This window comes from Gopherus evgoodei, chromosome 1 (genome assembly GCF_007399415.2).
Source record: "Gopherus evgoodei ecotype Sinaloan lineage chromosome 1, rGopEvg1_v1.p, whole genome shotgun sequence".
Classification (NCBI taxonomy): Eukaryota; Metazoa; Chordata; order Testudines; family Testudinidae; genus Gopherus; species Gopherus evgoodei.
This window is the reverse complement of record NC_044322.1, coordinates 285,566,775-285,578,703: the sequence shown is the minus strand read 5'-3', so window position 1 is coordinate 285,578,703 and position 11,929 is coordinate 285,566,775. Positions and strand designations below refer to the sequence as shown.

The window sequence follows — 11,929 nt, the reverse complement described above, 5'->3', positions numbered from 1 at the left end:
ATTTTGCGAATATTCCTCTCCACATTGAGGAAGGGGCAAACTGGGTATTTGTAATAATATTGACAGGTTCTAGGCTGGGGAGCTGGGGGTATTTTGGCTGTAGCATCTCTATTGTTGGTTCATGAGTGGCTGGGCAGAGCTGAGCTGGCCATGAGTGACTGACCGCTGGGTGTGGTCCCTACCTGTGGATGTTGGTGTGAGCACAAGCTTGCAAGGCTTTGCAGCTTGTCACAATGTCATAGTGTGAGAGGAAACCCAGACTGGTAAGTTAGAGGACTCAGCTGTACTCTAGTTCTAGGTTGCACCCAAGGGGGAAAACCGTCACAATATCTGTGGCCAGGAAATAAAGAGCTGTCTCTCTTTCCAGCACTCCTGAGTGTCACACAAATTTTGTTACAGCCACCCGTGCACAAGCTGCAAAGGAGGGGTGGGCCACATGTTTGTCTCTTGAAGACCCAGCAAGAGCGAGCTGGCCAGTTACTCACACCTTAAAGATGATGGATGAGTGAAGGGGTAGAAGACTATCAAGTTTACTACCAAAAAATAGCTAAGCATCAGAGAGCTTGTTGGAGGAAGAAGGAACCTTATGGGAAAGGGGAACTTTGTCGGTTTTATAACAGACACCAACAATGCTTGAGAGGTGTGCAAACTTTGTGCTTGAATTTTTGGGTTCAGATGAACTTCATCTTGAAGGCAATGGTTGGAAGTAACAGCACTGTGCAAACTACACCTGCTGGGAAGGTTCACCAAAATGTGAACCAGAATACATTGCAGATTTCACAAAGCCTTCCCTGGAGGAAACTCTTTAAAGCCAGCTCCTCTGCTGGTAGCAACCTTTCCCAACATACTACTTACTGCCTCATATATGGCAATGGATAGACTTTTATTCACTGGCACAGCAAACATGAGCATTATTTTCACTTCATAATATGTAAAAACAAACAGTGACAAAATGCTGCTCCAGTCTACTCCCTTTTGCACTGCTCCTGCAACACAAATGGAGAATAGTTTAGACCAAACCTCTTTGCTGAGAGCACATGTGGCATAGGGGAGTACACAGCAGGCATCCGAGCTGGCATACAGCCTACATCAACCTCCCTGCAGTTCTGAGCCCAGGAGACATGTCAGGGATAGGGTATGGCTACACTGGAGAGTTGCAGAGCTGGTGGTGGGTTTACAGCACGGCAACTTACTCACCGTCCACACTTGCAAGGCACATACAGCGCTGCATCTCCCTGGCTGCAGCGCTGGCTGTACTCCTGCTCTGCCTGGGGAATAACGATTGCAGCGCTGGTGATGCAGCACTGCTCTGCTAGAGTGGCCACCAAAAACGCTGTAATTGGCCTCTAGAGTATTCTGAGGTATCCCAGAATACTTGTTCAGCCACTCTGCTCATCAGTTCGCACTCTACTGCCCTGGTCTCAGGTGACCCTCCCTTTAAATGCCCCGGGAATTTTAAAAATCCCCTTCCTGTTTGCTCAGTCAGGTGTGGAGTGCAATCAGAATCTTTCCAGGTGACTATGCCTCTATGCGGCAAACAAGCCCCAGTATGGAGCAATGGCGAGTTGCTGGACCTCATCAGTGTTTGGGGTGAGGAAGCTGTGCAGTCACAGCTGCGCTCCAGCCATAGGAATTAAGATACCTATGGGCAGATCTCAAGGGCCATGCTGGAAAGGGGCCATGACTGGGACGCGGTGCAGTGCAGGGTTAAAGTGAAGTAGCTGCGGAGTGCCTATTGCAAAGCCCACGAGGGAAACCACCACTCCAGTGCTGCCCCCACAACCTGCCATTTTTACAAGGAGCTGGACACGATACTTGGGGGTGACCCCACTGCCAATCCGATGACCATGATGGACACTTCAGAGTGTGGTGGGGAGGGGGAGGGAGAGGAGGAGGAGGAAGGGGAGGGGGAGGAGGGGGAGGAAGCCGAAGTGAGGGTACTGGGGTGGAGAGCGACATCCCGGAGTCCCAGGAGGCATGCAGCCAGGAGCTCCTCTCAAGCCAGGAGGAAGGTAGCCAGTCACAGCAGCCAGTACTTGGTGAAGGACAAGCAGAGGAGCGGGTTCCCGGTAAGCAGCTTTTATTTTCAGGATGGAAAAGTTTCGGGAGAGGAGGGAGGGTTAGGGCTGCATGCATGCATGGCTAGATTTGGAATAGTCCATTGATGTGGTTTGTCACTTCACGGTAATCTCTTCAAAAGTTTCAGCCAGAGCGTGGGCAATGCGCTTGCACAAGTTTATAGGGAGAGCCACTGTGGTCCTTGTCCCAGTCAGGCTAACGCGTCCGCGCCACTGTGCCGTGAGGGGTAGGGGGACCATTGCTGCACACAGGCAAGCTGCATAGGGGCCAGGGCAGAATCCGCATTGCTGTAGAAGACCCTCCTGCTCTTCCCAGGTGACAAGCAGCAGCGAGATATCTTCCAGGATTAACTCCTGTGGAAAATGTTGGGAGACTGTTCACTGTAGGTGCTCCCTGCTGCAGTTTGCTTTCCCAACGCACAGAAACCCCAGCGCAGCCCTGAAGCAATCATTCCCCCTTCCCAGGTGACCCACAGCAGCAATAGCTTCCAGGATTAACTCCTATGGAAAATGTTGGGAGACTGTTCGCTGTAGGTGCTCCCTGCTGCAGTTTGCTTTTCCCAATGCACAGTCCCCCTTACTCACCATTTCATGGCTCCTGTGGGTTATGTGTGCTCTGTTTGGTATGGGGAAAGGATGCTAAAGTGAAGACTGTAAACTCTTTCACTGTGTGGGAATAACTGTCTGGGTGGAATTATAAACAATGCAGCCTCTGTTAACTGTTGCCATTTTTGTCTTTCGAAAAGTGTCCTTGACTACTCGACTGCCCGTATCATCCACTGCTCAGAGGCTACAAAACCTGCGGAAGAAGCCGCGAAAAAGCAAAGACATGCTGAAAGCAGTTATGGATCACTCTGCCAGAGAGAGTAAAAAACTGTAGGACTGGAGGGAAAGGGAAAGCAGGCTCCACCAGAGAAACACAGAGGCTAAGAAGAAAAGCACAAAACAGCTGATAAGCATCCTGGCATGCCAAGCGGACTCTGTCCAGTCACTCGTAGCCATGCAGGCACAGCACTACCATGCCGGCTCTCCCCCCTATCCCAAAGCTCTTTCCCTTGTGCCCCAATGTCAGCTCCAAACTCCCTTCCCCAGCATCCAGGTTCTTACCACCACCAGCTGCCCCCAACACCTGTACATTCACCAACCAGCCCTGAGAACTTCGAGCCTTAACCTCTGCACTCAACCCCCATAACCATGCAGTATTTTCATCCTGAAGTGCAGCAGTCATTGCACAGCACCCAGACAGGACATATTCAAACCTGTGACTGTACAGCTCACCATCCCACCCACCTGCCCTTTTAGGTTCCCAAAATGTTGTGTGTCTGTCAAGAAAGTTATTTTCTTTTCAATAAATGAATTCTTGGCTTTGAAAACAGTCTTTATTATTGCAGAAAGTGAAAGATACCATAGCCCAGGAAAGAAACAGGCACTGCAAACCATTTCAGGAAAAAAGCAGATTCCTACTAACATTGTAACCACTGCACTTCACTCGCGTGCAAGGCACCAAACATTACTGTTGGTTTTCAGCCTCAAATTCCTCCCTCAAGGCATCCCTAATCCTTGTAGCCCTGTGCTAGGCCTTTCTAGTAGCCCTGCTCTCTGGCTGTGCAAATTCAGGCTCCAGGCATTGAACCTTGGAGGTCCATTCCTGACTGAATGTTTCACCCTTCCCTTCACAAATATTATGGAGGGTACAGCACGCAATATAACCGCAGGGATGCTGCTTTCCCCCAAGTCTAGCTTCCCATACAGAGATCTCCAGTGCCCTTTTAAACGGCCAAAAGCACACTCCACAGTCATTCGGCACCAGCTCAGCCTGTAGTTGAACCGGTCCTTGCTCCTGTCAAGCTTCCCTGTATACGGTTTCATGAGGCACGGCATTAACGGGTAAGCGGGGTCTCCAAGGATCACAATGGGCATTTTGACGTCCCCTACTGTGATCTTGCGGTCTGGGAAAAAAGTCCCTGCCTGCAGCTTCCTGAACAGGCCACTGTTCCGAAAGATGCGTGCATCATGCACCTTTCCAGGCCAGCCTGCGTTAATGTCAATGAAACGCCCACGGTGATCCAGAAGTGCCTGGAGAACCATAGAGAAATACCCCCTCCGATTAATGTACTCGGATGCTAGGTGGGGTGGTGCCAGAATAGGAATATGCGTCCCATCTATTGCCCCTCCTCAGTTAGGGAAACCCATTTGTGCAAAGCCATCCAGAATGTCCTGCACATTCCCCAGAGTCACGGTTCTTCTTAGCAAGATGCGATTAATGGCCCTGCAAACTTTCATCAACACGATTCCAACGGTCGACTTTCCCACTCCAAACTGGTTTGTGACCGATTGGTAGCTGTCTGGAGTTGCCAGCTTCCAGATTGCAATAGCCACCCGCTTCTCCACTGGCAGGGCAGCTCTCAATCTCGTGTCCTTGCGCCGCAGGGTGCGGGCGAGCTCAGCACACAGTCCCATGAAAGTGGCTTTTCTCATCCAAAAGTTCTGCAGCCACTGACTGTCATCCCAGACTTCCATGACGATGTGATCCCACCACTCAGTGCTTGTTTCCCGAGCCCAAAAGCAGCGTTCCATGGTGCTGAGCATTTCCGTGAATGTCACAAGTAATTTAGTGTCATATGCGTCAGGCTCGATATCATCATTGGACTCCTCACTGTCACTTTGGAGCTGAAGGAATAGCTCAACTGCCAAACGTGATGTGCTGGCGACACACATCAGCAAAGTCCTCAGCAGCTCGGGCTCCATTTACCACAGAAATCGCGCTGCACAGAAACCGTTGGGAGAATCACAATGGTGCCAAATGTGGACGGAAAAACAGTGACTGCTGGGATGTGAAGCGATGCACTACAAGGTGTTGGGACAGGAAGCGGAATGACCCGCACCCTTCCATCCCCTTCCCACAACTCACGGCGCCAAAATGGGACGAGGTGCTCTGTGGGATAGCTGCCCATAATGCACCACTCCCAACAGCGCTGCAAATGTGGCCACACTGCAGTGCTGGTAGCTGTCAATGTGGCCACACTGCAGCGCTTTCCCTACACAGCTGTACGAAGACAGCTGTAACTCCCAGCGCTGTACAGCTGTAAGTGTAGCCATACCCATAGAAAACTAGAGCGTGGCTACAGCACATTGTGCTCTGGCTATGCTCAACTGGTAGACAGTCCCACAGAGAACACTGCCAGCTGTCATAAAATATAGTAGCTTATACCTGCACCAGGGTCAGGGGAGAAAATCAGGAAGCTATATCCCCATTCATATTATTTACAAATAATTCAACTTTTTCATTCTTTTAGCTGTTTTTTAAAGATGATGAAAGAACACCAAGAGAAGAAACAGAATTTGGATGTGCTACAATGCACAAATAGCACAGTACTTCGAGCTCAACCAACTCCATTATGCTATTACATGGCAGAAGAAAGGAACAAGATACCAGAGCAAGAAATGTGAATTTTTCTTCTTTAAATCATAGTCTTTGTCCTTTTTCCCATATTATTTCTTAGTCTGACATGGTAGTTGCTACTTTCTCCGTTAGCACCATCATCAGTCACTGTACAGTAATTATATCAAATAAAACAGTCCACAATGTAAGACCAAAACTTTTCTGCTTTCACTCTTGTTAGGAAGTTAGTGTCAATAATGGTTTATTTACACAGCTTATCTGCCCTGATGACCTTTTTCTTAGTTTTGATTGAAGTGAAAACTTGTGTGTTATAACTGGGAAATCTACTCCCTCAACTTTGTATCCTTTGCTGAGAGAACTCAGTAGCTATCACAGCCATTCCAAAGCAGATCTCATTACAGATAATGTTAACTGTTCTTAAGTAAGGCCTGATGATTTTATCATGTAATTTAGTTGAAACTGCAGAAAAGTTTTGCCGCATCTTATGGGTTTTTAAAATCTCCATTCCTTTAATGATAATAATGGATTATTTTCACATCATAGATGATGGCCTTGACATTGTGTTGCTGCCTGTTGCATGCCAGTGGTAAAACCCCATACACACCAAGCTGATCTAAAGAATCCATTTGCACATAGCAGCAAGGGGATAAATAAGGCACTTTATGCTGTGAACAATATTCCTTGGGATTTGGAGGTTTGTCTTGTCTGTCTATTCTATGGTGCCTTCCGATAACCTAGAAAGAAATCTTGTGACCCAAAATTATGATATTTCATTTTGAGACTTCCAAGGGCAGCTATAGACAGGAGGATAGATGAGTGCCTCAAATGCCACACTGGGTAGTGGATTTTTTGACTGTGGGACAAGTCAGACTCCTGTACGCTGAAAACTACAGGGTGGATTAAAATCAATGACTTAAAAAAACCCACAGATTTTTATTTAAATTGAATACATTTTTCTTTTTAACAATAAACCTATTTAAAATCGAAATTATGACAACCTATGTTAAGGCCTAACCTTAATATAATCTATTCAAATTATTTAAATTAAAAATAAAATATTCAAGCAGTACTTGTTTGTTGCTGAAGTTTTATAGAAAGTCAAACTTCTGAACTGGTGGAAGTCACTAGCTAAGCAGCTGGAAGCAGAGTATTTGCTGAAGCCCTCAATCAACTTCTGACAGAAGCCTCTTCTGCAGGTACAGAGAGAATATATTCTTTATTACAGTTTATTAAAGTAGTTCAATTCAGTGACTAGTTCATTCAAAACTGAGAAACCAAATGGGTGCTCAAAAAGCTGGAAAGCTTGTTTTGTCTCTTCCAATCTATGAATAAAAATGAGGTCAAAGGATGAGATCTACTACTTATAAAATCTTTAAGGACATGGGGACAAGCAACAGTTCAGTTCACAAACTACAGATAATACTTCCTTTGTTTAAAAAATCAGTTTTAAATGCAAAACATGTTTGATACACTTACTCTTTTCTGACGTATCAACACATTTAAGGTACTTTTATTTAACTAATACAAAAGAAATTAGAATGTTGTTTTGTGCATTTTTAATTGAATTCCAATTTCCATCCAAATGCAGCTTGACACAAATCACAAGTAAAAAATTAACCATCTAGGCAAGAAATATGTCATACCCTATTTTCTAAAAAATGTAAAAATTAAGCACCTGAATAAGTATATGTTAAGATCTATAGTTGGTTAGATATAGTGTATCAGTACCAAAGTACACTATACAGTGAGATTCAACAGAGGGAGTTTGCCTGAGAACTGTCTGAGAGGAGCTATGGTGAGTGCTGCATCAGGGGGACTGTGTTGTGAGCTGAGGTAAATATATGAGTGTCTGTCTGCTGGGACCATTTGTTTGACTGGAGCTAGTGCAGGGACTGTTTGACCATGTGTTTGTTTGAAAAGTGTGAATTCGGAGTGCTTTGTTCCAAGTGGGCCGTGAGTGGTTGATTGGAGGAAAGGCTGTGAGCCAGGGCAACTGCATCAAGCCAGCGGCCTTATAAAAAAGCACCCAGTTACGAACTGAGTGAGCAGCCAGCAGAGGAGAAGCCAACAAGGGGAGTTTGCCTGGGAGTTTGCCTAGGGGGAGTTCTCACAGAGTTTTTTTGCCTTTCAGGCTTCTGTGAGCAGCACATACAACATCTGAAGAGGCTCTTAGAAGGAAGACAGTATGGATAGGGAGTTATCAGCTGCTGTGACCTGCACAGGATGTGCCATGTTTGTCTTTCTCCCAGAGGATAGAAGCGACTTCGTCTGTATGAAGTGCAAGCTGGTCTCCATATTGGAAGAGAAGGTTCAAGGATTAGAAACCCAAGTATCAACCCTGTGTTGCATCAGAGAAAATGAAGACTTTCTGGATAGAAGTCAGTGTTTGGTACTGCAGGCACAGCATGCTGAAGAATCTGAGAGGGCAGTGCAAAATGGGGAAGAAAACTGGCAGCATGTGTCCTCCAGAAGAAGAAGGAGGAGAACCTATCTACCCCCAATGCAGATATAGATAAGAAACTGTTTTCAGGCTCTCTGCACAGGTACTATGGCGGAGATTTGGTTTGGAAGAATCATCTGAAGGAAGAAATCAGAAGGAGACCCCATCGACCAGAAGGCCTGGGATGCATTGTCCTAGGGATGGGGGCTCCGTGACCATTACTTCCAAGAGGATGAGATGGGTTTGGGTGCTCGGAGACTCCCTCCTAAGGGGAACAGAGTCATCCATCTGCTGTCCAGACCGGGAAGCTCGAGAAGTGTGCTGCTTGCCTGGAGCTAGAATTCAGAATGTGACAGAGTATCTGCCGAGACTGATCAAACCCTCGGACTGCTACCCCTTCCTACTTTTCCACATGGGCACCAATGATACTGCCAAAAATGACCTGGAGTGGGTCACTGCAGACTATGTGGCACTGGGAAGAAGGATAATGTAGTTTGAGATGTAAGTTGTGTTCTCGTCCAGCCTCCCTGTTGAAGGAAAAGGCCCAGGTAGGAACCATTGAATTGTGGAGGTAAATGCATGGTTGTTCAGGTTATGTCAGAGAGAGGACTTTGGATTCTTCAACCATGTGATGTTGTTCCAGGAAGAAGGATTGCTGGGAAGAGATGGGATCCACCTAACGAAGAGAGGGAAGAGCATCTTTGCAGGCAGGCTTGCTAACCTAGTGAGGAGGGCTTTAAACTAGGTTTTCGGGGGGATGGAGACCTAAACTCTGAGGTAAGTGGGGAAGTGGGATACCAGGAGGAAACACAAGGAAAAGGATGCAACAGGGGAGGCTTTCTGATTCATACTGAGAAAGTAGGGCAATTGACTAGTTATCTTAGGTCCCTGTACACGAATGCAAGAAGCCTGGGAAACAAGCAGAAAGAATTGGAAGTCCTCACACAGTCAAAAAAATATGATGTGATTGGAATAACAGAGACTTGGTGGAGTAACTTACATCGCTGGAGCACTGTCATAGATAGATATAAACTGTTCAGGAAGGACAGGCTAGGGAGAAAAGGTGGAGGAGTTGCAGTGTATGTAATAGAGCAGTATGATTGCGCAGAGCTCCAGTATGAAACTGGAGAAAAGCCTGTTGAGAGTCTTTGGGTTAAGTTTAGAGGTGAGAGCAATAAGGGTGATGTCATGGTAGGCATCTGCTATAAACCACCAGACCAGGCGGATGAGGTAGACAAGGCTTTCTTTGGACAACTAACAGAAATTTCCAGATCACAGACCCTGGTTCTTATGGGGGACTTCAGTCACCCTGGCATCTGTAAAAGAGCAATACAGCAGTGCACAGACAATCCAGGAAGTTTTTGGAGAGGGTGAGGGACAACTTCCTTGTGCAAGTGCTGGAGGAACCAATGCTTCTCTTGGCCTGCTGCTCACAAACAGGAAAGAATTGCTAAGGGAAGTAGAAGTGGGTGGCAACCTAGGCAGCAGTGACCATGAGATGGTCGAGGTCAGGATCCTGACAAAAGGAAGAAAGGAGAGCAGCAGAATACAGATCCACAACTTCAGAAAATCAGACTTTGACTCCCTCAGGGAACTGATGGGCAGGATCCCCTGGGAGGCTAAGATGAGGGCGAAAGGAATCCAGAAGAGCTGGCTTTATTTTAAAGACACCTTATTGAGGGTGCAGAAACAAACCATCGTAATGTGCTGAAAGAATAGCAAATATGGCAGATGATCAGCTTGGCTTAACAGAGAAATCTTTGCTGAGCTTAAACACAGGTGGAAACTTGGCCAGAAGACTAGAGAGGAATACAAAAATATTGCTCGAGCATGCAGTGGTGTAATCAGGAAGGCCAAAGAACAATTGGAGTTGCAGCTAGCAAGGGATGTGAAGGGTAACAAGAACAGTTGCTACAGGTATGATAGCAACAAGAAGAAATTCAGGGAAAGTGTGAGGCCCTTACTGAATTGGGGAGGCAACTTAGTGACTGATGATGTGGAAAAAGCAATGCTTTTTTTACGTTGGTCTTCACAGACAAGGTCAGCTGCTTCCAAACTGCTGCACTGGGCAGCACAGTATGGGGAGGTGAGCAGTCCTCAGTGGTAAAAGAACAGGTTAAGGACTATTTAGAAAAGCTGGAGGTGCACAAGGGTGCAGAGGGAGTTGGCTGATGTGATTGCAAAGCCATTGGCCATTATCTCTGAAAACTCATGGTGATCCAGGGAGGTCCTGAACAATTGAAAAAAGACAAATTTAGTGCCCATCTTTAAGAAAGGGAAGAAGGAGAATCTGGGGAACTACAGACTGGTCAGCCTCACCTCAGTCCCTAGAAAAATCATGAAGCAGGTCCTCAAAGAATCCAGTTTAAAGCACTTGGCGGAGAGGACGGTGATCAGGAACAGCCAACTTGGATTCACCAAGGGAAAGTCATGCCTGACCAACCTGATTGCCTTATATGATGAGATAACTGTCTCTGTGGATATGGGGAAAGTGATGGATGTGATATACCTTGACTTTAGCAAAGATTTGATATGGTCTCCCACAGTATTCTTGCCAGCAAGATAAAGAAGGATGGGCTAGATGAATGGACTATAAGGTGGATAGAAAGCTGGCTAGATCGTTGGGCTCAACGGTAGTGATCAACAGCTTGACGTCTAGTTGGCAGTCAGTATCAAACAGAGTGCCCCAGGGGCCGGTTTTGTTAAACATCTTCATTAATGATCTGGATGATGGGATGGATTGCATCCTCAACAAGTTCGCTGATGACATTAAGCTGGGGGGAGAGGTAGATATACTGGAGGGTAGGGATAGGGTCCAGAATGACCTAGACAAATTGGAGGACTGGGCCAAAAGAAATCTGATGAGGTTCAGCAAGGACAAGTGCAGAGTCCTGCACTTAGGATAGAAGAATCCCATGCACTGCTACAGGCTGGGGACCCACTGGCTAAGCAGCAGTTCTGCAGAAAAGGACCTGGGGATTATAGTGGACGAGAAGCTGGATATGAGTCAACAGTGTGCCCTTGTTGCCAAGAAGGCTAATGGCATATTGGACTGCAGTAGTAGGAGCGTTGCCAGCAGATCGAGGGAAGTGATTATTCCCTTCTATTTGTCACTGGTGAGGCCACACCTGGACTAATGTGTCCAGTTTTGGGCCCACCACCCAGAAAGAATGTAGACAAATTAGAGAGAGTCCAGCAGAGGGCAACAAAAATGATTAAGGGGCTGGGGCACATGACTTATAAGGAGAAGCTCAGGGAACCGGGGTTATTTAGTCTGCAGCAGAGAAGAGTGAGGGGGGATTTGATAGCTGCTTTCAACTACCTGAAAGATAGTTCCAAAGAGGATGGAGCTAAATTGCTGTCACTCGTGGCAGATGACAGGCTGGATATTAGGAAAAACTATTTCATTAGGAGGGTGGTGAAGCACTGAAATGGATTACCTACGGAGGCGGTGAAATCTCCATCCATAGAGGTTTTTAAGGCCTGGCTTGACAAAGCCCAGGCTGGGATTATTTAGTTGGTGTTGGTCTTGCTTTGAGCAGGGGGTTGGACTAAATGACCTCCTGAGGTCTCTTCCACCCCTAACTTTCTATGATTCTATGATTAAACCTTTCTTTAGGAAAATAACCAAAAAGTACAAATGCAAAACAAAATTGATTATTTAAATCAAAGTTTCTTGCTTGCTGATTTAAATCAATTCACCATGGAGAACTGATCCCTATAACTGAGGATGCCGAAGGCAAACTATCTATTAGGCATGTTCCCTGCCTTAGCCAGAGAGAGGAGGAAATCAGACTGAGTTGATTACAAGGAATGAAAGAGACCAAGAAGAAAGAAATGAAAGGTAGCCTGGGCAAAGGAAAGGGAAAAGGATGAGCTCAAGCTGAGAGCAGCTCACATTTTTAGCTCTGGAGTTCCCTGGCTCAATCTATGATGTAACAGCTAAGATGGCAGCCATCACACAACTGCTTTTGGGGAGGAGGGCACAGCGAACTGCATAACAGTGTG

General features: G+C 46.4%; 1 long non-coding RNA gene across 1 annotated transcript; it reads left to right on the top strand.

Annotated features, from left to right (window-relative positions):
- Positions 1-2,549: 2,549 nt before the first annotated feature.
- On the top strand, positions 2,550-11,122 carry LOC115647186. Its single transcript, XR_003999228.1, has 3 exons — positions 2,550-2,648; positions 5,702-5,704; positions 11,111-11,122. It is a non-coding gene; the product is annotated as an uncharacterized LOC115647186 (long non-coding RNA).
- Positions 11,123-11,929: the final 807 nt, after the last annotated feature.